Genomic DNA, 24786 nt, shown 5'->3' on the forward strand with positions numbered 1-24786 from the left:
TGGTCACTGTTTTTCTTCTGGATGATCCTCTCCCCATAAGCCCAGTTTTCAACTTTCCTTTTCAAAGACATGGAGACCCATAAACATAGCATTAGCACCAGGAACATCAGGAAGCACTGTACCTGTGCTAATCTTAGAGTCAGGAGATTTGGATTCAAATTCCAGGTCACTTCTTTGATTGGTGTCCTTTTTCAAACATGACTAAAATGATATCACTATGTTAGAATCAAGTTGCAGAGTGTCCACCTGTGACTGATCAGACCAATATGAGCTTGGAATGCTCAGTTACATGTTGGGCACAAATAATCCCTATGAACATTTGGGTGGACTCTCTAATTTTGTTCATCTTGTATTTCTTCTGAGCTAATTTGATTCTGCTTTGTTCATAGAGCACGATATTTTCTCTTGAGGACATTCCATGCTGAGTAGTCCTGTGCCAGGGTCTCCCATGTTATACAGTCAATTCTAAAGTTCTTAGGAGAGAACTTGAGGATGTCCTTGTATTTTCTGATCACCTTGTATGTACTTGTTCTGTGAGAGTTTTCCATAAAATAGTATTTTTGGTAAGCATTCTTGGCATTCAAACAATGTGGTCAGCCTAACAAAGTTTTGCTCTGTGTAGCAGAATGAAACTTACTGGTTGTGTGTGTGTGTGTGTGTGTGTGTGTGTGTGTGTGTTTGCATGTGTATGTGTCTCTCTGTATATATAATACCCAATTGAAAATGTTGCCTTTTGGATCATTAACTTGAGTTCATTTTCTCTTTTGGATCCTATATCTCCTTACTGAGCTAAAGAGCATGGAGGGATACCATAAATCCACTCACTATAGCCATGGTCTTAAAAAAAAAAAAAAAAAAAAAAAAAAAAACATTTTTTTCCTCTTAAAGAAACATAAATTTACTCCAATCTATTTCCTGAACATTTTAAACTTTCTTCTAGAATTATTCCTCTCCCCACCTCCACCATACACCAAATCTTGAAACTATTTATTTTTTTTTCTTTTCTAAGTCCACCCAAACAAGAGAATATTTGGATTCTGTGAAAAAGAAAAGAGGCAGGGTAGTATTGCACTTTGTCATAGGACCTTGGTTAAAATCCAAAAACCCTTAGTGCCCATGTATTAAGCCATTAAAATTCTGTTGACTTCAGTTTCTCCAGATATAAAATGAGAGAGTTGAACTACTATATGGTCTGCAGTCCAAATCTATGATATTAAGCTTTCCCAAGCAGGGATGTTTCCCCACAGTCCCTGCCTTGGTGTGGAAATAGTCTAATGAACTGCATGTGTGTTTGTTTCCAATAAAAACAAACCAAAACCAAAACACCAACACCAAGAACAAAACAAAACAACTGAGCAATTAGTTCAAAAGCTAGGCTGTCCTGCTTAGTCACCCAGTCCTAGCTTGATTATCCAAAGAAGCTTTACTACATGCTCTCGTTTCCCATCTTAAACTTAACTGTATTTCTTGCATCACAAATGCCCGTCTTCATACCCAGATGGAAGCAATAGTCTAGGGTTTGAGAAAAGGAAAGTATGTCTAAGTCAAAGGAGTTCTTGTAACCACAGAAACATGGTCTTTTAAAGAAAGGTCTTCTTCTTCCCCAACCTCCCTCCACCCTGCCAACCTCTGGTGTTCCATTGGATGGAGGAGAATGTTTTTGTGCTTAAGAATATAATGACAAAAATAAAAACATTCAACCTCTGGCTTTAGGAATCAGGGCTGAGTTCTCTCTGGATGACCAGGTTTTCTGTCATCTGCCCATCAATGACAGCTTCCTTTGGAGGAAGTTTCTCTGAGGTCAGAAGCTAATGATAGCTTTAAAAAAAAAAAAAAAAGAAAGAAAAAGGAAAAAAAAAAAGGAGTCCGTCTGGTTTATTGTAAGAGTGTTTGGTTTAGATAGAGATCTTTGATAGGAATAGAGTTGCCTAGCCTGGGAAAGGAAATGACTTCAAAAACAACATAACCCTCTTTGGAGGAAGACAGATGGAGGACAGACCTGAATGCACATGGTGGGCCAGCAGTTGAAATTGCCCTCACTAAGACCTCTTTCCATAAACCCCTGATTCCAATAGAGGTGGAAACCTTTGCAGTTTAGTTGCAAATCAGAAAGACCTTGTCTAGTGACCCCCATGAGGATAATCAAGAGAGAATCAGGGGACTGGAAAAGCATTGTGAGAGAATAACAAATGAGTTTCTACTCTCTTGAACTTAAAACTTTACTCCCTAGCTTCAGAGGCCAAAGGTTGATGCTAGGATGACACCTCAAATTTCATCTAGTTATTTTTCATCTGGGAGCTCAAAGCATGGGACAGGATTTAACTACATCATTTAGTATAGGATTTGAATCCCTTGGTTTATCCAGAGAGATTGGGTCATTGACTTCTATCTAGCTTTCTTTGATTATTAAACAGGTTCATAGATTTAGAATTGGAAGCAATACTAATGATAACTTTGTCTAATACCTTTATTTTTTTTACTTTAGACAATTTTTATGTGGACTGTAACAAATATCAAAGAAAATGAGAATTTTCATGTGCATTATAAAAGAGAAGAGGAGGAAGGAAAGATTATTTCATAAACAAATTAGAAGACCATACACTATGTAAGACAAGGAAAGATTTCATTAGATAAAATCAGGAATGATTAAACAGATAATTATAACTACATAAAATCATTATAGTTTGAACAAACTATTTCCTTCATTTTAAAGAAGCTACTGAGTTCCAAGGAGAATCCTCTAATCACAAATATAATTATTTTCCCCTGATTATTTTCTTTGAATTTTAGGCAATTGTCTCCAGTTTACTTTGCTATTTAGGTCTTATCTGGGGCTGTCAGATGGTCAGTTTTTGGAGATGATCCCTATTTCAGGACAAGGATTGATAAGGCTTTAGAAAAACAACATCTTTAGTTAAACTGTATGTGTTCCAATTTTTATTCCAGAAAATAGAATGAGAATTCACATTGATAAAGAATTATAAGGGCTCTAAAGGGCTCTAAAATGTTCCCCCATTACAATGTATGTTTCTTAAGGGAAAGAGCATATATTTTGCTTGTAATGTATTTTTGCTTGCATTTTTCAACCCTAATACTTAGTATAGTTTCTTGCATATAGTAGACAATAATAAATGCTGATTGATTAACTCATTCTAATGAAGTATTGTTACATACTGTCTTAGAAATTTGGCCATGAAGTCGGGATGCAAGTCTTGTATGATCTAGACTTATCAGGGAATGCTGCATGTGGTTTCTCAGATCTTCATGACATCTCTTTAAAAATATTGTACAGGAAATGTTTGAGCTATGTTGGTAAAAATCTAATGAAATCAGAAGACTTTTCTTTATACAATAGTATTTTGAGAGTAGTATAGATATCATTATCTCTGAAGAAAAAAACAGGCCTCAGGCAAGTTGAGTGAGTTTTACAATCAAGCAACAAACATTTTAGGTAGGTTTGTGAGACTGCTTATGGTACAGTGAAAAGATGATGGCACTGGAGTAAAAGGACATTATTTTATATCCCATCAAAGAGGACACATTTGCTAGATCTATGGATTTTTTCATCAGAGAGAAGTGATATTTCCAATGTGTGGAATAGTTTGTACCTGGAGATATGCTGTGATAGAAGAAAGCACACAATGATAAATAATCTCATCCTCTCTCTCTCTCTCTCTCTCTCTCTCTCTCTCTCTCTCTCTCTCTCTCTCTCTCTCTCTCTCTCTCTATATATATATATATATATATATATATATACACATACATACATATATATATATATGTTGTGTTGTGAAATCTACTTAAATTGTGACAATAAACTGTATTTTAAAATTGGTTGTTTACATATCAGTTCTTTATTATTATATCATAATAATATAACATAATATTAATATCATATATTATACAATACAATATTATATTATATTAAGTTTTTTCCTACTTCTGTTTACTCCCTGAAGGAATATTTCTTCCTCCCTCCCTCAAAGAGAACCTTGACACCAGGGAAGTGATGTTTTGACAAGCCAACAAGTTGGATTTAAGGGAGGGAGGGCTGTGCAAAGTCACTACACTCACTCTCTCTTTCAGAGTCATCTGGGTCCAGTGGCATGATGTAGATCAGGATGACTGGAGATAGCCCTGAATGCAGTGGCCTTTTAAAGGTAAAGACTCAGTTTGCTGAAGTAAGGCCCATTTAGTGATTAAAGCTATTGAAGCAAAATATGTTCTTTTTTACCTTGTCACAAAAAGAAAAGAAAAAGAGGGTTTCTAACCAAAAAAGAAAAATAATTGCTATTTATATTCACTTTTGAGTTAATCTGGACTCAGACAATGATCAATTGGGCTTATCCTTTGAACTAATGCTGGCCAATCAATGAGAACCAGAGTGATGTGGATTTAAAGCATAGTCTTCAAAAAGAAATCTAGCTAGTAAAGATGTCTTGGGATGTTTCAGTGATCAGAAAAGAAATTACATTCCTTTGGCCAGAGCAGCCACAGGTAAGGATATGATAATCTTAAGTAGAAAGAAAGAAAAAGAAAGAGAAAGGAAGGAAGGAAGGAAAGAAGGAAGAAATGAAGGAAGAAAGAAAGGAAGGAAGGAAGGAAGAAAAAGACAGAAAGAAAGAAAAAGAAAGAAAGGAAGGAAGGAAAAAAGGAAAGAAAGAAAAAAGGAAAAGGAAGGAAAGAAAGAAAAAAATGAAGGAAAGAAGAAAGGAAGAAAGGAAGGAAGGAAGGGTGGGAGGGAAGGAGTGAGAAAGGAAGAAAGGAAGGAAGGAAAGAAGGAAGGAAGAAAAAGAAAGGAAGGAAGGAAGGAAGGAAAAAAGGAAAGAAAGAAGGAAAAAAGAAAAAGATGAAACAAGGAAGGAAAGAAAGAAAAAGAAAGAAAAGGAGGAAAGAAAGGAAAGAAAGAAGGAAGGAAGAAGGAAGGAAAGAAAGAAAAAAAAGTCAGAAAGAAGGAAGGAAGGAAAGAAGGAAGGAAGAAAGGAAGGAAAAAAGAAAAAGAAAAAGAAAGAAAGGAAGAAAGAAGGAAGGAAAGAAAGAAAAAAAAGTCAGAAAGAAGGAAGGAAGAAAGGAAAGAAAAGAAAGAAGAAAAAGGAAGGAAAGAAAAGGAGGAAAGGAGAAAAGAAAGACAGAAAGAAAGAAAAAAGAAGGAAGGAAGGAAGAAAGAGGGAAGGAAAGGAAGGAAGAAAGGAGAAGAAGAAAAAGGAGGAAAGGAGGGAGGGAGGGAAGGAAGAAAGGAAAAAGTTAGAAAAGGAAGGAAAGAAGGAAGGAAGAAAGGAAAGAAGGAAGGAAGGAAGGAAGGAAGGAAGGAAGGAAGGAAGGAAGGAAGGAAGGAAGGAAAAGATATGTTATCCAAATGACCAATTCAGTTCAGCAACTTTCTGTTGCTTCTAGCCATTTATTGACTAATTGCTGAATGATCTCAGTACTTTAAAATGATAAGTAATCACTTCATTGATTGCTGAACTATAGGAAACAATAATTCAGTGTACCTTTAAATTGACATAAGAGTTTGCAGATCATTCTGTTGCTTTGATTCTCCCATGTGTACCAGAGTCTTCTCTGTGGGAGCAGAGATGAGTGGATGTTATTCTTTCCCATTTTTGACCCTACTGGGCATGGATTCAACTAGATAAACTTTCACTTATGGTTCTGGGAGTTTTTAGCTTTTTCTTAGTAGATCAAACATTGTTTTTGAAATGGTCATTTCCATGAATTTGAGAGGTCTAGAGCACTTAAGTTCCATGAATGAAATTGTTTGATGACAAAAGTTTTACTTAACACAGTGCCTGCCACACTAGAGGAGCTTAACAAATGCTTGATTGATTCTTCATTAGAGGAAAAAACAAAACAAAACAAATATACACATACACAAAAAACCACCACCAACAAAATACTGACAAGAGGAAGAGCCCAAATCCTTGGTCTGACTTGCCAAAAGATTTGCTAAAAATAAGGGCAAGTACACCTTTAACATTTGAGCAATGTGGCCCACCCAAAGGAATATGCTCTCTGAAATAGAGTTTCAATGCTTGGCAGTTGAGTTGGAGAAAGGAACATAGTGTCTGGTATTCTTATCCTGCTTGGTGATCTTCAGAATCTTCCTAAGACAATTCAAATGGAAGCAATTCAATTTCCTGACCTGGTATTAGTATACTGTTCAAGTTTCACAGGCAAACTTAATGAGGTCAGCACAATGATTTGGTAGTTAATTTAATAACCCTTTTCTTTCTCATTTTCCTCTGGAAATGTGTTTTATTATTATCAATGTGGATATCCTTGGAAAGTATACTGCCAAGATAATGAACTTATCCATAATATTCAAAACTTCTGTGTTTGTTATAACTGATGGTTTCACATATGGATGATGTGGTTTTGGCTGATGGAGTATCTCTGTTTTCTTGGTATTAATTGTTAGACCAGAATTATCACAAGCAGAGAATTGATTCTCAAATTGCTGCATCTCGACTTCAGAGGCTGATTTGAGAGCACAATCACCTACAAACAAAAACTCGTGCACTAATTCTTTCTCTTCTTTAATTTTGACTTGTAGTTTTTTTTTTGTTTTTTTTTTTTTCAAATTGAAGAATTTACCATTAGTGTGGTGACTGACTTTGATACTAATGTTTGTCCTCATTGAAGAGCACTCATGTGACGATCAGAAAAAGTGAGACAAGGACATATTCAAGAACTTTAGAATTGATTACATACAATCAATTTTATATATAATAATATAAATTGATTACATATCATAATATGTAAGGCACTGCCACAAAATCACCCAGCATGATGTGCCCTCATCAGAGAAAGTGTTGCTCTCTATGAGCAAAGTAGAATTGAATTAGCACAGAAGAAATGTGAAATTCACAAAATTACAGTATCCACCCTAAATGTTCATAGGAACTATTTGTACCCAATCTGTAGCAAAGCATGCCAAGCGCATATTGGTCTGATCAGCTACAGTTGGACACACTAATTTGCCTCTACCATAGTGATGTCATTCTCATTCTCTTGAGTATGAAGGACAACAACCAACCAACCAAGAGGAGTGAAGAGTTGAGATGAAATGTAAAGTATTTCATCAGAATGCTTGTAAACTCTACATTTTATTTAGATGAGGTTTAATATTTTTTATTATTATAGCTTTTTATTGACAGAACATATGCATGGGTAATTTTTCAATATTAACCCTTGCAATCACTTCTGTTCCAATATTTCCCTTTGTTCCCTCTGCCTCCTCTCCTAGATGTTAGGCAGTTGATGAGGTTTAAATATTAACCTAATATCAGATAACCTAATCAGTGTAGTAACAAGTGGCAAAGCATATTGGTTTTTTATGTTTGTTTCTTGGTTTGTTTTGTCTTGTTTTGTTTGCTTTTGGTCTTTTGCCATTTATTTGTGGGTAGGAAAAAAAATTGTATTGAGTAATTTTAAACCTCTTCCTTGTAGGAATGATTGAGATGTGAGTCTAAGTTTCAAATAATTTATCTTTGGGTGTTTTGAGAAAGGGGTTTAATGAGTTGATTATGAGAAAAAGTTTGTCTTCTAGATGGTCAGATTCTCTCAGAACCAAAATTAGTCAACATCACATAAATGAGTCTATAGGAGCTGGCTACCATTAGAGGGGTGGGAAGTGGAGAGAAGCCACAGCAGTGATACTTAACATTAGAATCATTTGAAGGATACTTACCTTACAATCTAATAGGAGACATAATGGTTTCCAACAGAAGATCAATCTTTATTCAAAATGGACAACAATGAAACTTGATCTTCCTTGAGTTCAGAATTATTCATTTAGACACAAACTGCATAGGGTTTGAGTCAGTCAACCCAGTCCACTGTGCTGTGGTCTTCATAGGCCATAGTACAGTGAGGTTACCTTGGGAAATCACTTATGTCCTATCCAGGAAGATATTTTTTCCTTGAAATTCATTTTCTTGTCTCATGTGGTATTTCTTAGGTATGATTCCACTGATCACTTTGATGGGTTATAATCAGTCAATCAATAAACCTTAATAAGAACCTACTATAGTAGACTAAATTCTAGGAATTCAAAGAAAAGTAAAATACAGTCCTTGATCTCAAAGAGTTGACAATAAAACTGGAGCCAATATGCAAACAACCTTGCACAAATAAGCTCTATACATTATCTTACAGTTTGATAAAGTATTAGCCAGTCTGTCAACTAACAATTATTTAGTGCTTTCTATATACTAAACACTGTGCTAAGTGCTAAGACTTGATAGTGCAAATCTATTTATTTTTTTTCTAGATTTGAACCAAAGTTCTCTTATGCTAGATTCAGTACTTTTTCCAGAAATCACATATACCTAAAATCTATAATTCCTTCTTAGCCCTGGTCAGAACACAGCTAGGAACCCCTTCCTATTATAAAACAAGGCTATGATTATTAGAAAAATTATCTTAGCACATCCTGTATCTAAGAAGTTCTGGTGGACACTTCTTTGATATCATCTTAAAACATACACACACACACACACATACACACATGCACACAGAGACACAGAGACAGAGACAGAGAGACAGAGAAAGCACCTCAGTTGGGTAGTATTTTGTAATTTATTTAGTCTGATTCAACTGAAAGAATACTGATATCCTTAAGTGCATAAAATGCTTTAAGCAAAATGTAAGTATTTTACAAATCTGCAATATCTAATTTGACAAATATTTGTGTAAATATTAACAAATATTTAATGAATATGAACTTTATGCAAAGTTGTCTTCTAAGCTGCTGAAAGATATAGAGTTGATATAAAATAGTTCATCTAGTCAAATGGAATTTACCTTGTTGCTTGGCTTTATTTTTATAGTACTAAGGTTCAGAATGTTGAAATTAAGCCTATGATGGGATTTTGTGAAAAAATTATCCTTAGTGTACTCTACCTCTCCTTTTTCCCCCTAGATACTTTCCTTTCGCTACTGGCCTCAAGAAATCCTACAAAGGCTATTCTTGCAAAAGATCTGACAAATACATCCCAGTATGTAAATCAATCACAAAACTTATTATGTTAAATATTTTCCATGCAATTCTTTTTTTTTTCCAGATTTGGATAGCATCTTAAATCATTGGAATAAATGCCTTATGCTGAAACTTTGAAAATCAGCCTAAGGGTAGAGGAGGCTCATTTGGACAGTTAAGCCTTCCCAAGTCATTCAAAGTCATGCCAAATAGATGTTTTCTTTCCTCTAAGATCAGTTATGATTCTATGCCCTTTGTATCAGTTAGCCTCAGAACCAAACTCAATGAAGCCCTTCCTTCTTTCATTTTCTTAGGATTAGTGAATGTTAAGAATACCCTATTTAGACATATGTTAAGGAACATGCCTAGGTGAAGGGGCAGTTTAATTCTCTGAGAGTCTCCACAGCTGTGAATCATAACACTTGAAGTTGCAAAGCAGCCTTTACTTATGCAGGTGTTCCTTGTGGATTGGGAATGAAATAAACTGGAGGCAAGAAGGAAGAGGAGAGAGGTCAGAGAACAGCAACTGTCTCTCAGTCTCCTTATATCATCATTATTATCTTGTCACATGAAGAAATCCATTCTACAGATCTGAGTTAGACCTCCAGCAGCCACTGGCAGGTGGCTCCCATCTCACAACAGCCCTATGTCCAAATGTGAATTTGGGAAGAGAATGTACCCCAACCCCACAAAGAATGGTCTTCTAGTCCCAATTCCTTAAATCTTATCCTAAGCTGCCAATATCAATCTTCTTTATTGATGTATTCAGCTCAAATAAATATTATTTCTTGATTCTTTATCCACAATTGTCTTTCTTTTTAAGTTCACATTCAACTTGGTAACCATTCAATTGCAAAGTTGTCCCTTAATTATTTTTTAAAAAAGAAAGAAGTTTAGAAGAAGATATAGACATATAGGACAATCTAGAATATAAGCACATTTTTTAAAAGAAGTAAACTTTGAGTAATTGATATTTGTTGTTTCATTTTCCTTTTCTTCCATTCATATGTTCTTTGCATGCATAAATGCTAGTGATAGTTGGTGTTTGTCAAATTCACAATTAAAAAAAAAAACTTTTAACAATTTTTAAAAGATACCACACTATAACATCATCATTGCAGCACTAAGGGGCTGAAATAAACTATTAAGCATTTATATTTGAGTGGCTGTTTTTAAAAGAGGCAGCAAGGTGGTATAGAGGAAGTAGTAGCATAATAGATAGTGCATTACACCTGGAATCAGGAAGATTTAAGCTGAAATTTAACTTCAAATATTTATTAGCTGTGCAATATTGGGCAAGTTCATTTGGACTCAAAGGGCATTTGCTATAGTTTTCTCAGTTGTAAAATGTGGATGATAATAACAGCTACTTCCCAGAGTTGTGGTGGGGGAGGATCAAATGAGATAATAATTATAAAACACTCAGCATGTGTGTCCACTGCACATGTTGCAGTTTCTTGGAGCAATGGATGAAAGTTGAGTGTCAGATTAGACAATGAAGGAGCATCTCTGAAAGGGTTCTCCAAGCCCTCACACCAGAGATACTACTACTCCTGAACACTCCTTATACAAAATTTTTGTTGTTGTTGTTGTTGTTGTTTCACTTTCTCTCTTGAGAGATTAAGAATGTAACAATAAAATTAGAAGAAACTTTAAAGGTTATTTAGTTAATGCCTTTACAAAAGTATAGATCTTCAGTTATTTCATTTGATCTTTACTTGTTAGGGTTTTGAGTTCCCTCACAATCATGGGCACCTGTTTTCCTAAGTTATTTCATGTGAGGCATTGTATGAGGCAGAACTGTACATCAGTCTGACTCTGTTCTCCAGAGTCTTTGGAATCCAGGAGCAAGACAAAAAGTCAAGATAACTAGTACCTGACACACAGTAAACAGTAAGTGTTTAATAAATGCATACTTACTGACTGGCTAGGATATTATTTTATGTCACATGTTCCAATCTTTCTGCTCTATACTCCTGAGAAAGCTTCCCCAAACTCATCTTATTACTACCATCATTCCTTTGTCCCAAAGACTTTGAACCATTTTCCATTGAAGTTAGGGGTAGAGCCAAGATTTAATCATCAGTCTCCTAATCTATAATCCACGCATATTCTAGGGATGTTTCTTGTTGCCTTTTTTCCTGACTTTCTAGAGCACAGAAAAATGGAAAGAAAGCAAAGACAAAAAGTCTAAGGGGTTACTGGGGCCAAAGAAGTTTCACTATGTCTTCCTAATCCCTGATAATACTAAGAGCAGCATTAGATGCCAGTCTCTGTGATGTCTTAAGGAATTCAAGCCACAAATCAGCTCAAGGGCCCTGTGAAAATACCAATTTCAGCAATGAATACGTTAGTTTTCAATTAGCTGAAAGGTTGAAGTGGTAACTTTAGCTCTTGGACTTAGCAACAATTGGCCAACATATTGGTCAATTTCCTGAAAGCATGGCTTCACTGAATTTGATGTAGGAAAAAAAAGAAACCTTTTCTTCCACTGGTCCAAAGGCAAGGGTCCTTAAATATGGGTCATAAAGAACCATCCCCAAGGACATATAAGAGTTAACACAAGAAGTTCTGGTTACACATTCATTTAGTTTTTCTTTGAATTGTTATTCCATGGAATATTTTTGTGCCCTCATTCTTTGAAAGAACAGTACAATGATGGAAATAACATGGGTTGGTTGTGGTTCTTTGAACCACTGTGACACATGCTTGCAAAGGCTTCCCCTTTAGGAGGATTTCTTTAATGAAAATTACTCCCATTGTATAGTACTTAAAAATTCTCAAAGAAATTTCTTCACAATGCTGCTCAGGGGGTCAATGAGAAAATGCACTGGATACAGTGTTGGGTCTGGCATCAGGTAGACAGGCCTCAGATACTAACTGTGTGACCCTAAGTTAGTCACTTAACTTCTCTGCTTCAGTTTTCTCAACTGTAGAATCATAATAGTATAGGATCATAATAGTACCTATTGTCCAGGATGGCTGCGAGGTTCAAATGAGGTAATATTTATAAAGCAGTTGACATTTTAAAAGCAGTTATAAAGTACCTGGCATAAAATAGATGCTTGAGAAATGTTTCTTTCCTAGTTCTCTCCCCATATCTCAGGATTACTGCAAACATAACAATGCCTAGGTGAAGAGAGTTTCCAAGAGATTGAGTTAATTTATAGGTACAGCACAGACAGTACCTAAAGTACCTAAAGCCAGAGGAAAAATAAGGTCTCCTGACTCACAGATCTGAAATTTGAAGACATGTTCTACTGAGAAGACCTAAGTAGACATCTAATCATGTTGTGAGAAAAGTGGGACTCACCTAATATAAGTAACTTGTCTAAAATCTTAGAGGTGAGAGAGGTATCATTTGAACCCATGTCCTATAATACCAAAGTCAGTTCTTTATTCCCTTGCAACACCTCTGTTCTTAACCCATCTATCTAACCACAGTTCTACTCTTACCTTTCTGACTACTGCTAAGTTTTCTTTGCTGGAGAATTTAGTCACCCTAACCACATGCTAGGCATCTCCTGAAGCTCTGTGCTGGTACCTCTTTACAATATATTCTCCATATTTCTTCTTTCCCTTGATGAATATTTATAGTTACACAATCATAGAATCGCAAGGGACTCCAGAGGTCATCTACGGCAACCCATATGTAAAGAAGAATTCCCTTTATACATAAGTATGCAAAGAACAATGGTTCTTAAATTTATTGGTCACAATAATCCTTCATGCTATAGGAAATTATTAAGGACCCCAAATGGCTTTTGTTTATATATGGATATAAATATAGATATAGAGAGAGTAACAGAATTGAATATGTCTTAGTATCATGTGACAATTGTTTTGAATGCATGCATTCAAACAAGCAAGAAAAGAGCCTTATTCCCAGTAGTCTCCAGACATCGAGAATCATTAAACATGAATGCAGGTGGATTTGTATACCCTGGGACAACCATTGCTAATAAGTTTTACTCTGAGCAAGACAAAAAGGAAGAAACAAAGGAAAGAAGGAAGGAAGGAGGAAAGGAAAGAAGAAGGGAAACAAAGGAGGAAGGAAGGAAAAAAAAGGATGGATGGAAGGAAGAAGGGAAGGAAGAAAGAAAGGAAGAAAGGAAAGAAGAGGAAGGATGGAGGGGGGAGGGAAGAAAGGAAGGAAAGAGCAAAGGAAAGAAGGAATAAGGGAAGGAGGGAAAGAAGGAAGGAAGAAAGGAAAAAAGGAAAGAAAGAAGAGGAAGGAAGGGAAGGAGGAAAGGAAAGAAGGAATAAGGGAAGGAGGGAAAGAAGGAAGGAAGAAAGGAATCAATGAAGGAAGAGAGGGAGGGAGGAAGAAAGGAAAAAAGGAAAGAAGGAAGGGAAGGAAGGGAAGGAGGAAGGAAGAAAAAAGGAAAGAAAGAAGAGGAAGGAAGGGAAGGAGGAAGGAAGAAAAAAAAGGAAAAAAGGAAGAGGAAAGAAGGGAAGGAGGAAAGGAGGAAGAGAGTGGAGAGAGGAAAGGAAAGAAGGAAGAAGGAAGGGAGAGAGGGAAAAAAGAAAGAAAAATCTACTATATGAAAAAAATGAAGGAAAGACCAACTATATATCAGGCACTAAGCTAAATGCTTTACCAATATCATCTCTTTTAATCTTCAAACAACCCTGGGAGGCAGGTGCTATTATTTTTCTCATTTTACAACTGATGAAACTAAGACATACAGAGGTTAGATAACATGATCAGGATCACAAAGCTAGTAATGTCTGTGAAGACAGATTTGATCTCTAGGTCCTGTGACATCTTTATCCACTGTGCTACTTTGCTGCCTCTCCTCCTGAGATGATTGGGATACCTGACCCATGGTCTACATATCTCCATATCTTTCCTCCAAATGATTATCTAGTCTTTGGAAAATTAAAAGGAAGAGGAAATGACTCCCCCTATCACAATCCATTCTATTTTCTAACTAATTATTAGGAAATTTCCCCAAACAGCACCATTGTTCCTGCTTATGTTTTCTGGAGCTAAGTTAAATCAGTCTAATCCTTTTACATCTGAGCTCTTCAAATACTTGAAGGTGGCTTTCATATATTCATTAAAGGTCTTTTCTTTTCCAGATTCCCAATTTCTTCAGTCTCTCAGAAGGCCTTTCACCAACCCTATTTTCTTTATTAAATGTGCTACAGTACTAACCAATTCCTATGAGTTTTGCTCATCAGTCAATCAACAGTCAGCAAGCATATAGTAAGTACCTACTATGTGTTAGTAATTGTCTTAAGTATTAAGGAAAGCAGAGACCAAAACCAAATCAAAATAAACACACACACACAAATGTCCTTTATTTCAAAGAGCTAATCTAGCACCTTCTAGTTGGGGGAACAACATGAAAACAATTGTGTATAAATAATATATACACAAGATAAACTGCAAATAATTAGAGGGAAGATATAAACATTAAGGAGAATTTAAGAAATACTACTTGTAAGATGGGCCTTTTAGCTATGACCTGAAAAAAACCAGGGAAGTCAAGAAGGGAGAATGAGAAGGAAGAGAATTCTAATACTAGGGTGGGGGGAAAGACATCCAGAAGTCATGAAATGGAGCATATTAGATGTAGGAGCTGATGTAATTGTATCTCAGAATATTGGGGGGAGTTAGAGGGTTGGGGAAGAAGCTTACTATAAAGTTCAAGAAGATCAGGAAGGTAAGAGGATATCAAGTTATAAAGAGCTTTTAAAACCAAAAAGAGGATTTCATCAAGTCTAGAAATGAGAGAAAGTAACTGGAGCTCATTGAATATGGAAATGACCTATTTCTGTCATTTGAGGAAGATCTATTTGATAACTGAGTATAAGACACACTGGAGTAGGGAGATTTCTGAAGCAGAGAAACCAACCAGTTGCTGCTGCAATAATCCAAGTGTAAAATGATGGAGGCCTACATCAGGGTAATGGAAGTGTCAGAAGAGAGAGGAGGGTTTATAAGAGATGTTATGAAGATGAAATCCCCAGGACTTGGAGAAGAAATTTAATAATCTGAATATGTGTGGTAGGATGGGAGACAGTAAGGGAAAGAGTGAAAAAATGTGCAAAGTAGTGGTGGCTAAATATAAAGAACTATCACACAGTTTCTGCCCATTAGAAACTTCTAATTTCCTTGGCAGGGACAAATCATTGGCATGAAAAGTTCAAACACAACACAAGGAAAAACAGAAATGACAATATGATTATACATTATTCTACCACCCACACTTGACCTTCCACCAAACTGGCCCATTTAGTGTCTGAAGTATTCTGTAATCCATTTCCTTCTCTCTCTCTTTTTTTAAATCTCCACATCCTAGAATATCTAGCTTCCTTCAATTCTTAAAGTGCCATTGCTTATTATATAAACATTTTATGATCAACCCTAAATTGCTAGTGCTTCTCTTAAATAATTTTATATTAGTTTGGTGCATATGTATTCTCCTCTGTTGGTTACCTTCTCAAGTCATTATTGGCAGATTAGGTCTTAATGGGGTGGCCATTACCAAAGGTTCAAACACTACAAAAAACTCTATGAACAGCATTCTTAAAATTACAATTCATGAGCTTCTACTGCATTTCTATTTAGTAGTCAACCAATGATTATTTCAAAGTAAAGCCATTTACCAAAATGATTGTGTAAGACTAATAGCTACACAATATTTCCCATAAACCTGAGTTATACTAGTTTGCAAATATTCCTAGTGGGAACAATAGGAATAACTTAGAATTATAGTAGAGTATACTACTAGAGAGAAATATGTATAAAACATGTATAGGAACCTCATGAAAGTGCCTGATGTACTTTCTTTTCTTGTGATAGCCTCATAGTACTCCCCAGGAATCATAGTATCTGGTTTGAGTGATTTGCTTAACAGAGTTTTTTGGTCCTACTTTTCTCTGCAATTTAACTCCCAATTGATAGGGCTGGCTCTCTCCTAAATCTATAATCCAAAGATTGTACACCCCAATTCTATTTTCTATCTTGATTTTCTCTTGACTCCTTGCCTTATTAGGGTATAATGCTGGGTATAATGCCTTTTACTGGGCAAGAAGCTTCCAGTAGTATGCCATGACCAATTGGATAGGAAGAAAAGAGGACAGAGAATTTTCCTTTTCACCCCTTGAGTTGAGAACCATTGCTCTCTGGAACAAGGTTTTTCAGAATTGTCTCTTCTTTACTGTATAGGGTAATATTACTTAATTGATTCTTACTTCAAATGACTCTTGCTCTTCCAACTCTTCATGAGATCATTTGGAATTATCTTGACAAAGATAATACTGGAGTGTTTTGTCATTTCCTGAATGGAACATTCATTTCATTTCCTGAAACAAATGGCTTGATTTTAAGTGTCTGAAGTTAGATTTGAACACAGGAAGAGAATTCAGCCCTAACACACTATTTCCTGGGCCACTTGGGAATGGCTTAAATTCTTAAAGAGTCATTCTTGCCAGAGAGCTTCCCACAATCTAATCCGATCAAGTTTGATTAATGAACTTTATAGTTTAAGATTGAATACCTCTTTTTACTTTACCTTCTCCTTTACATTCTATTATTTCAGCAGCTGGGATGTAAAGAAGTCTATTAGTAATGGGTTTTCTGATCTATCATTTCCTCCTCAACTTCTCCCTCCACAGCATTTTGCAATTACTTATCTATGATACAAGCTGTTTCTTTCCCTTGAGGGCAGGAGCCATTTATTTATTTATTTTGTCCTTTGTATCCTGAATTGTCCTTAACACTTTTAGGATTTATATATTTCTTGATGTTGCTAAGGACTTATATGAAAAATATTATTAATTTTGATTCTTATAAAAGCATCTAGATGACCACTTGTTAGGGACATTTTTGAATTATTTCTGGGTTCCCTTCCAACTTTTGTGTTTCTGTGCCTGTGTGAATTTATAAAGGAGAATATATAAATGGAGAATTAGGAGGACTCAGTGAATAATTGGATATGTAGGGGTTGAGACAGGAGAAATAGTAAAAGATGATTCTAAGTTCAGAGCATAGGTATTTGGGGAAATGGTAGGGGTGGTATTAACAAAAACAGGAAAGAGGGAAGAGGTACTTGATCTAAGGGGAAAATTAATTTATTTTCTTTGTAATTTCCAGGATTCAGTGAAAGGAAAAGAGATACTTTGGGGGAATTGTTTTAAATTTATGTCTAAATGTGATGTCAAATATGCAATAATTTTACTTAGAATTATTTTATAGCAATTCATTTTAGAATATGGACATGTTCTATATTTTCAAATTTGGATTAACTTTATATTTGATGAGACCACTAATTACCATATTTAGTCCTATAAATTTTGGTTGTTTCCTCATATATGTATAATATGATCCTTCCTTGTCAGATATCATAGCTATTTTTTCATAGAGTATTGGTCAGTCTAGTCAAAAAGCTTTTAATGAGGCAGCTATAATTTTTCTCTAGTAGACAGGCTCTTGGGAGTTTGATTGCAAAACTAGTTAAAATGACTTCAGTATATGACTCATGACTTATCATTTGTTATTCAGCTTGGAAAATAATGGGCTATAGAAGAAGAGTGTCCCAAATTTTCAGGGCAGAATAATTTCAGAAAGAAATACTGAATGGTGTCTGCAGCAAAGAGTAAGAAGTAGCAGTAGTCAAAAACTTAGTGGTAATGGAAGGTAGGTGGTCCACATAGTTTTGAAGCAACTCCAGAGGAGTTTTTCCTGTGTCAGGGGGAAGAGGGAGACCAGAACAGTAGAAAAGGAAACAATCCAGAAGCAGTGGCAAGAGGAAAAATAACTGGAGCTTCATAGACAGGGAAGAAGGTAGAGAAGGGAGTCTGAACATGAGAAGCAACTATTTCCCATACAAAAATGCAATAAGAAAATCAGTGATAAGGCTAATATAGGAGAAAGGATAGGAATTTGTGGATAGGAATTATACTAGCACTGGATCTATGACTTCATTTGGTACAAGAAATAACTTCTATCTATACAGGTTGGTAACTTCTAGAGCAGTGAGACAGTAAGTGACTTGTTAAGGATCATGTAGCCAGTTTGTATCAGAAGCATGCATTGAACCCAGGTCTTCTTAGCTTTAAATCTAGATTTCTACTCACTTTGCACTATGCACTACTCACTATATCTATGATTGGGCATACATTGAAAAATAGAATTCCAGAGCATAGATATAATAGCAACAATCAAACTAAATCTTGACAGTAGCTGCACTTTATTACTCGTTAAGAAATTGAATTATTTATGACAATGTAGATAGAAAAGTTGAGGGAATGAAATCACATTGAGGGAAGAACAGTTTCATTTTTGCCTTTTTATTCCCTATGACTAACACACCACCTGGAATATAGTAATTCAAAATGCTTGCTGAAAGATTGATTAGATGGCAGAATCGGATCTTATGCTGAACTTCATTATATTAGCTGTTCTTTCTAAGTAAGCATTGTACCATAACAGGGGATTTCAGAAGATAGGTCCTGCATTCACAATAGTTCCTTAATTAATGGCAGGCTTAGACTTTCATTCTCCTCAATCCATTTGTATAAGATTTTATAATTCCTTGATTTTGCACCCCACAGTGTTTATTGTGTTTCTAAGTTCTGAGAACTGCATAATGTTAGAGCATTTATCTGTATATAGGTTGTAAGAGGAAGAGAGGGAAAAATACTAACTTCAGGTCATTGTGGCAAACTGTATGGATAAACAATTGGATTTTCTACTATCTATAATATATCCCCTCCACTCCCCCGCCCCTGAAATTTGGCTTTGAACTTTAAATTTTCTTCCTTAAGCAATAGGCTTTACTTGCTATGAGATAGTATCAAGCTAGGAAAATAGGTTTTAGGTGTGAGGATAATATTAACAGAGCCAATCACTTGTGCTCTTGACTTCATTACATTCTGTCTTCCCTTGGAATTTTCCTTTTCAAAAATTCTCTCTTTAAATTTGTTTCTCTTTATTCACTGATTGTGTCTGTCTCACCTATAAGGACATCTAGATCTCCCCTTTCCTTAAACCAAACGTTCATTTGTTCCAGTCACACTCTCCTGTTATCATCATAGATCTCTCCTTTTTAAAGTAAAATCCTAAGGAAAAATCATTGTATTGTTGTCTTTACTTTCACATTTGCCATTTCCCATTTCCTCTTCAACCAATTGCTGAACTCAAACTCAAGATCAACCAAACACTCAACTAAAAGTGCTTTTTCCAAGATTGTCAGTGTTCTCTCTTGTTGAATTTAATGTTCTTTTCTTAGTTGGTATCTTTTAGATCTTTCTGCAGTATTTGATGCTATTGTCCATTCCCTCTTCTTGGATGATATCTTCTCCATGGGTTGTTATAATACTGTTTTCTAGAATTCTCCTGCCACCTGCATCCTGCACTGAATGTTTATGGTACATTTTCTGCTCTATATGAATGGCTCTAACCCAGAGATCAGTCTTAGGTCTTATGCTCATATCTGCTTTCTCTTTCTAAGTGAATGATTTCTTAGAAATAGTGGGTACAGACCTTATCTCTCTTCTTGAATTCTAGTCTCATATCATCAGTTACTTGCTGGACTTCTCCACCAAGGTATCCTGTGGGCATCTCAACATGTCTAGAATGAACAGTGTTTTAATCTCAGAAAGCATCACTCTTCTTAACCTTCCTATTCAATAAATCAAATCAAGATTGAATCAAATAAAGACATTTCTTAAGTGTCTATATATCAGGCACATTACTAAGTTGCAAACACAAAAAAAAAAAAAGACCATTTGTGCACTTATAGTTACTTGAGAGATAGCATACAAATAACATACACAAAGAAGCTATAGAAAAAATAAATAGGGAATAATTAGCAAAAAGACAAGACTAGACTTCTGAGGAGCTGAAAAAAAGTTCCTCTAAAGGCAGGATTTTGGTTGGAATTTAAAGCCAGGGTCAGTAGGTGGAGCTTAGAAAGGAGATCATTCTAAACTTGGATGGCAATCAGAAAAACAACAATATGGAATGACTAGATGGAGTGTCTTGCTCTTGAAGCACCCTAAAGGCTGATGTCATTGGATAAAATACCATGTGTCAAGAGAGGATTGTTATGAGCCAGAATTTGATACAAGGTGATAACTCACTGGAATTGATGGAAGCAATGCTTGTGTGCTTGGGTTTGCACCTTTGAGAGTTCACACAATAGCTTACACACATTAGTTCACACTTTTGGGAGATTCACAAGTCAGTATTCAGTATGAGATTCATGAATTCACATCTCCCATAATCCCACTCTCAGAGAAGGAGTCAACTTTTTACACCAAGCATAAAAAGAGCTTCTGTGAGTCAGTCAGGGTCAGTTCAGAATCTGGTGGAGTCAGATTCATTCAACCCATCTCACACCACCTTGGTGGCAGGCTCTCCTTCACTTCTCCACTGAAAGATAGGCCTCCAAGAAAGCTACCTGGGCCCAAGGAAAGAGACAAGACTTGGAAGGAGAAAATAAACTTTTGGATTTTATCAGCTGGCTGCATTTGAAATGATTATTACTCTGAACTGAAACTAAGGCTGCCTCCAGAAAACCTCCCAAGAAACCCGCTCAGAGAGAACCATTATATTTTAAAGAAGAGAACACCACAGAGAATGGTGTAAGAGACTGGAAAGTATAGGAAGAGCCTAGGTTATGAAGAGTTTTGAATGTCTAAAAGAGCATTTTGAATTTGATCCTAGAAGTGATAGAGACACACTGCAGTTTACTGAATGGGGAGTGACATATCCAACTGTTATTTTGGAAATTCACTTTGGTAAATGGTAAATGGTAAACAAACAAATGGAAGAGGAAATGGATGGGGAAATATGTGAAGTCTCCAGCTGGTGACTACAATAGTTCAGGTCTGTGGTGATGAGGGTCTGCCCTAGGGTGGTGACAATATCTGAAGAGAGAAGGGAATGTTTGTGAAAATGTTACAGGCCTTGGCAACAGTTTGGATATTTGGGCAGAGGAAAGGTAGTGAGAAGAATAAAGGATAATTCTGTGCTTGTAATCTTGAGGGACTAGGACAATGATGCTTTCTTCTACAGTAAAAGAAGATGGAGGAGGAAAGGGCAAGAGATAAAAAGAATGAGTTCTTTTTTGAATATTTTTAGTTTAGCATGTCTGCTGGACATCTAGTTTGAGATGTCTGAAAGGCAATTGGAGGTGTAAGATTATAGGTCAGCAGAGAGGTTAAGGAAGGATAGATTTGAGAATCATCAATATTGTCATTGTTCAGTCCATTCACTAGTGTTTGATTCTTTGTTACCCTATTTGGGAGTTTTCTTGGCAAAGGTTTTCCTTTTATTTCTCCAATCATCAATACAAAGATAGTTAAAATTACTAGGATCTGATGAGATTACCAAGTGAATCAATATAATCAATATAACGAGAAGAGAAGAGGATACAGGACAGAGCCCTGAAGAATAATTACAATTAGAGGGAGGACATGATCTGGATGAGGATCCAGCAAAGGGGGAAAAAAAGGTGAAAGATAGAAGAAGAACCAGGAGAATGGTATTCTGAAAACTTAGAGAAGAGAGAGTTTCAAGGAGGGAAAGATGAACAGAGATCTAGGAGATTGAGGATTATGAAAAAAAGACATTGAATTTTGCAACTAAGATCATCAGTAATTTTGGAGAAAGCCATTTTGGTGGAATGATTAAGGTTGGAAGCCTGGCTGTCAGGGATTAAAAAGAGAGCATGAGGCAAGAAAGTAGAGACTTGTATGGTAGATGGTCTCTTTAAGGAGTTTAACTACAAAAGGCAGAAGAAATATAGGATCACAATTAATAGCAGTGGAAAAGAGCAAGTGAGGATACCTGCTGAGGTTATCATTAACTTTCCATTAATCTAGGTATGCATCCTAATAATTATCCTTATTTCCTCCCTTTCCCTCACTCCTTCATAATATAGTAAATCAGATGCTAAGTCATCTCTTCTCTCTCTACAACATATATGCTGTTTTTTCCCTTCTCCATGCTCATAGAATCAACATCAGATTTCATATTTTATTTATATATTTAATCATATTTTCATATATAATTTTCAGTACAGATTATTTTTCAAATCTCTTTTTGTTTATTGATATCTTTCAATTTTATCTTCATACAGTTAACTTTTCCATTTTAAAATGAAACCTTAATAATACTGCCAAATAAATAGTTCTCAAGTGTAGAGCTGATGATGTCACTCTCTTATTCAAACACCTTCATGACTTCCTATTACTTTTAAAGCAAATTATAGCTCTTCTGCTTTGCTTTTAAAACCTTTCACAATGTGATTCCAATCTATCTTTTCAGGATATTTGCACATTTTTTTATAGTCACCCCCCAAACAAATCTATCTTTGTGTTTTCTTCATATATGGTATTCATTTTCTCCTATCTATATCTATTTTTCTTAAGCTTTTGTCAGGCTTGCCTCCTTTGTCTCTCAGAAGCCCTAGTTTCCCTCAAGGCTTAATTCAATTTGCAATTACTACAAGAAGCCTGTCTTAATTCTTCCAATTAGTAACTCTACCTCCCTAAAGTTACTTTTTATTCATAGGGATTGAAATAGCAACTATATGTGTGTTATCATTGGTATAGGGGACTTGTAGCTGAGAAAACTCTATATCAATATAAGCTACCACTGTTGTTGATACTGATAGACTGAGCATTTTAAAACACTGAGAGAACTTAAGTCACTTGTTTATGGTCATATAGCTAGTCTGTGTCAAGGGTAAGAATAAAACCCAAGTCAGCTTTCTGGCCACCTCTAACCACTATGCCTCATCAATTTTTATGAAGTATTTACTTTGTATGTAAAATACAAAAATAGTAATTAAAAATACATTTCTTTAATGTTTTCTCCTCACCTAGACTATATATTTTTTTCTTTTTTTTTATTATAACTTTTTATTGACAGAACATATGCATGGGTAATTTTTTACAACATTATCCCTGACATACACTACTGTTCCAACTTTTCCCTTCCCTCCATCCATCCTCTCCTCTAGATGTCAGGCGATGTTATACATGTTAAATATATTATAGTATATCCTAGATATAATATATGTATGCAGAACCGAACAGTTCTCTTGTTGAACAGGAAGAATTGGATTCAGAAGGTAAAAACAACCTGGGAAGAAAAACAAAAATGCAAGTAGTTCACATTCATTTCCCGTTGTTCCTTCTCTGGATGTAGCTGATTCTGTCCATCATTGATCAATTGGAACTGAATTAAATCTTCTCTTTGTCGAAGATATCCACTTCCATCAGAATACATTCTCATATAGTATTGCTGTTGAAGTGTATAATGATCTTCTGGTTCTGCTCATTTCACTCAGCATCAGTTCATGTCTTTCCAAGTCTCTCTGTATTCATCCAGCTGGTAATTTCTTACAGAACAATAATATAGAATATACATTTCTTAAGATTGGGAATAGTTTTCATTCTAATCATTATGGACCCAATGGCTAGAATAGTGTCTGAAACACACTAAGTGCTTCACAAATACCTGTTGAGTCAAACTGAATTGAATCTATCATGTATAGATACAATTTTTGAATATGTGAATCAGGAAACCAGGATTTTTATAATTAATTTGATTTTTAAAAACAAAATTAATATTAATTAAAATTTATCTAAATTCACATTTAGAATTGTTTTCTTTAATTTGGCTTTTAATTTCTTCCAAAGAAAAAATTTCAAAAATATTTAACTATTCATTACCTGTTGGCCAATGGATTTAAAATTATAATCTTTTATATTAAAGTAGTACATTGGAATTCATAAAGGACATCCCTATCCATGATCTCATTAGACCCTCATAACAACTATACAGGTTGCAGAGGAGAGGTATTATTCTCCCTATGTATAGGAATGAAAATTGAAAGGCAGAGAAATTACATGATTTGTCATATCACTGAGCTACTAATTGATAAATCTGGGAGCCATGTCCTGAAGTTTTCTGTCTTTAAATCTAGTGCTCCTACTATGTTATTTTGTGAAGACACAAAACTAGTAAACTTTGCTAAAAAGTCTTATGTAACTATTCATCATTTATTGGGTGATGAATTTATAACTAATCAGCACCATCAATACATCTTACTAATAATGAAAAGCTATTCCAATATACTTGATTATTTTCCCCCCATTTTTACCAGTGCACTTGGTACTTAACTCTGCCCACTAAGTGTTATAAAATTGGATGTGATTTGAACATAATCACTGAACACCCAGGGAGCATTAATGACTCCCTATCATTAAAATACTTTAGCACACACTACTTCTTCTGAAAGAGAAATGAATTCCTTGTTATTCTTGCTATATCATTTCTTATGAAATGTCCATATGTTAGGAATCTGGTTGTTAATTTTTTTAGGAACTTTTAGGATTAGTGAGTTAATAAAAGATTGATAGAGTTTTATACATCTGAAATAGCTTACAAACCACCCACAGCAGCCAACTGACTTAGGATGCATCTTGAAATCAATGTCCAAAAAAAAATTGAGTGATTAATAATACAGTACCTTGAAAATGAGTACAGTAGCCTTTTACTTATTTTACTTTGCCATTGGATAAGGTAAATCTAGTTTATGGAACTTCCAGATAATTTTATACATTTCAATGACAATATGTTACTTATTTTAATCTTTCAGAATAGGAATCTATTTTATTTGATTAGCTTCATTCAGTTCTAGATAACAAAAATAGAATTATGACAACATAATCCTTCAAACTAACTCCATGGATTTATTGATAACATATGACTCAATTGGTACATATACAAAAAGATGCAAGAATATATATGTTAATTGGCTTCTGGTTAATTCAAT

Source organism: Antechinus flavipes, chromosome 1 (genome assembly GCF_016432865.1).
Source record: "Antechinus flavipes isolate AdamAnt ecotype Samford, QLD, Australia chromosome 1, AdamAnt_v2, whole genome shotgun sequence".
Taxonomy (NCBI): domain Eukaryota; kingdom Metazoa; phylum Chordata; class Mammalia; order Dasyuromorphia; family Dasyuridae; genus Antechinus; species Antechinus flavipes.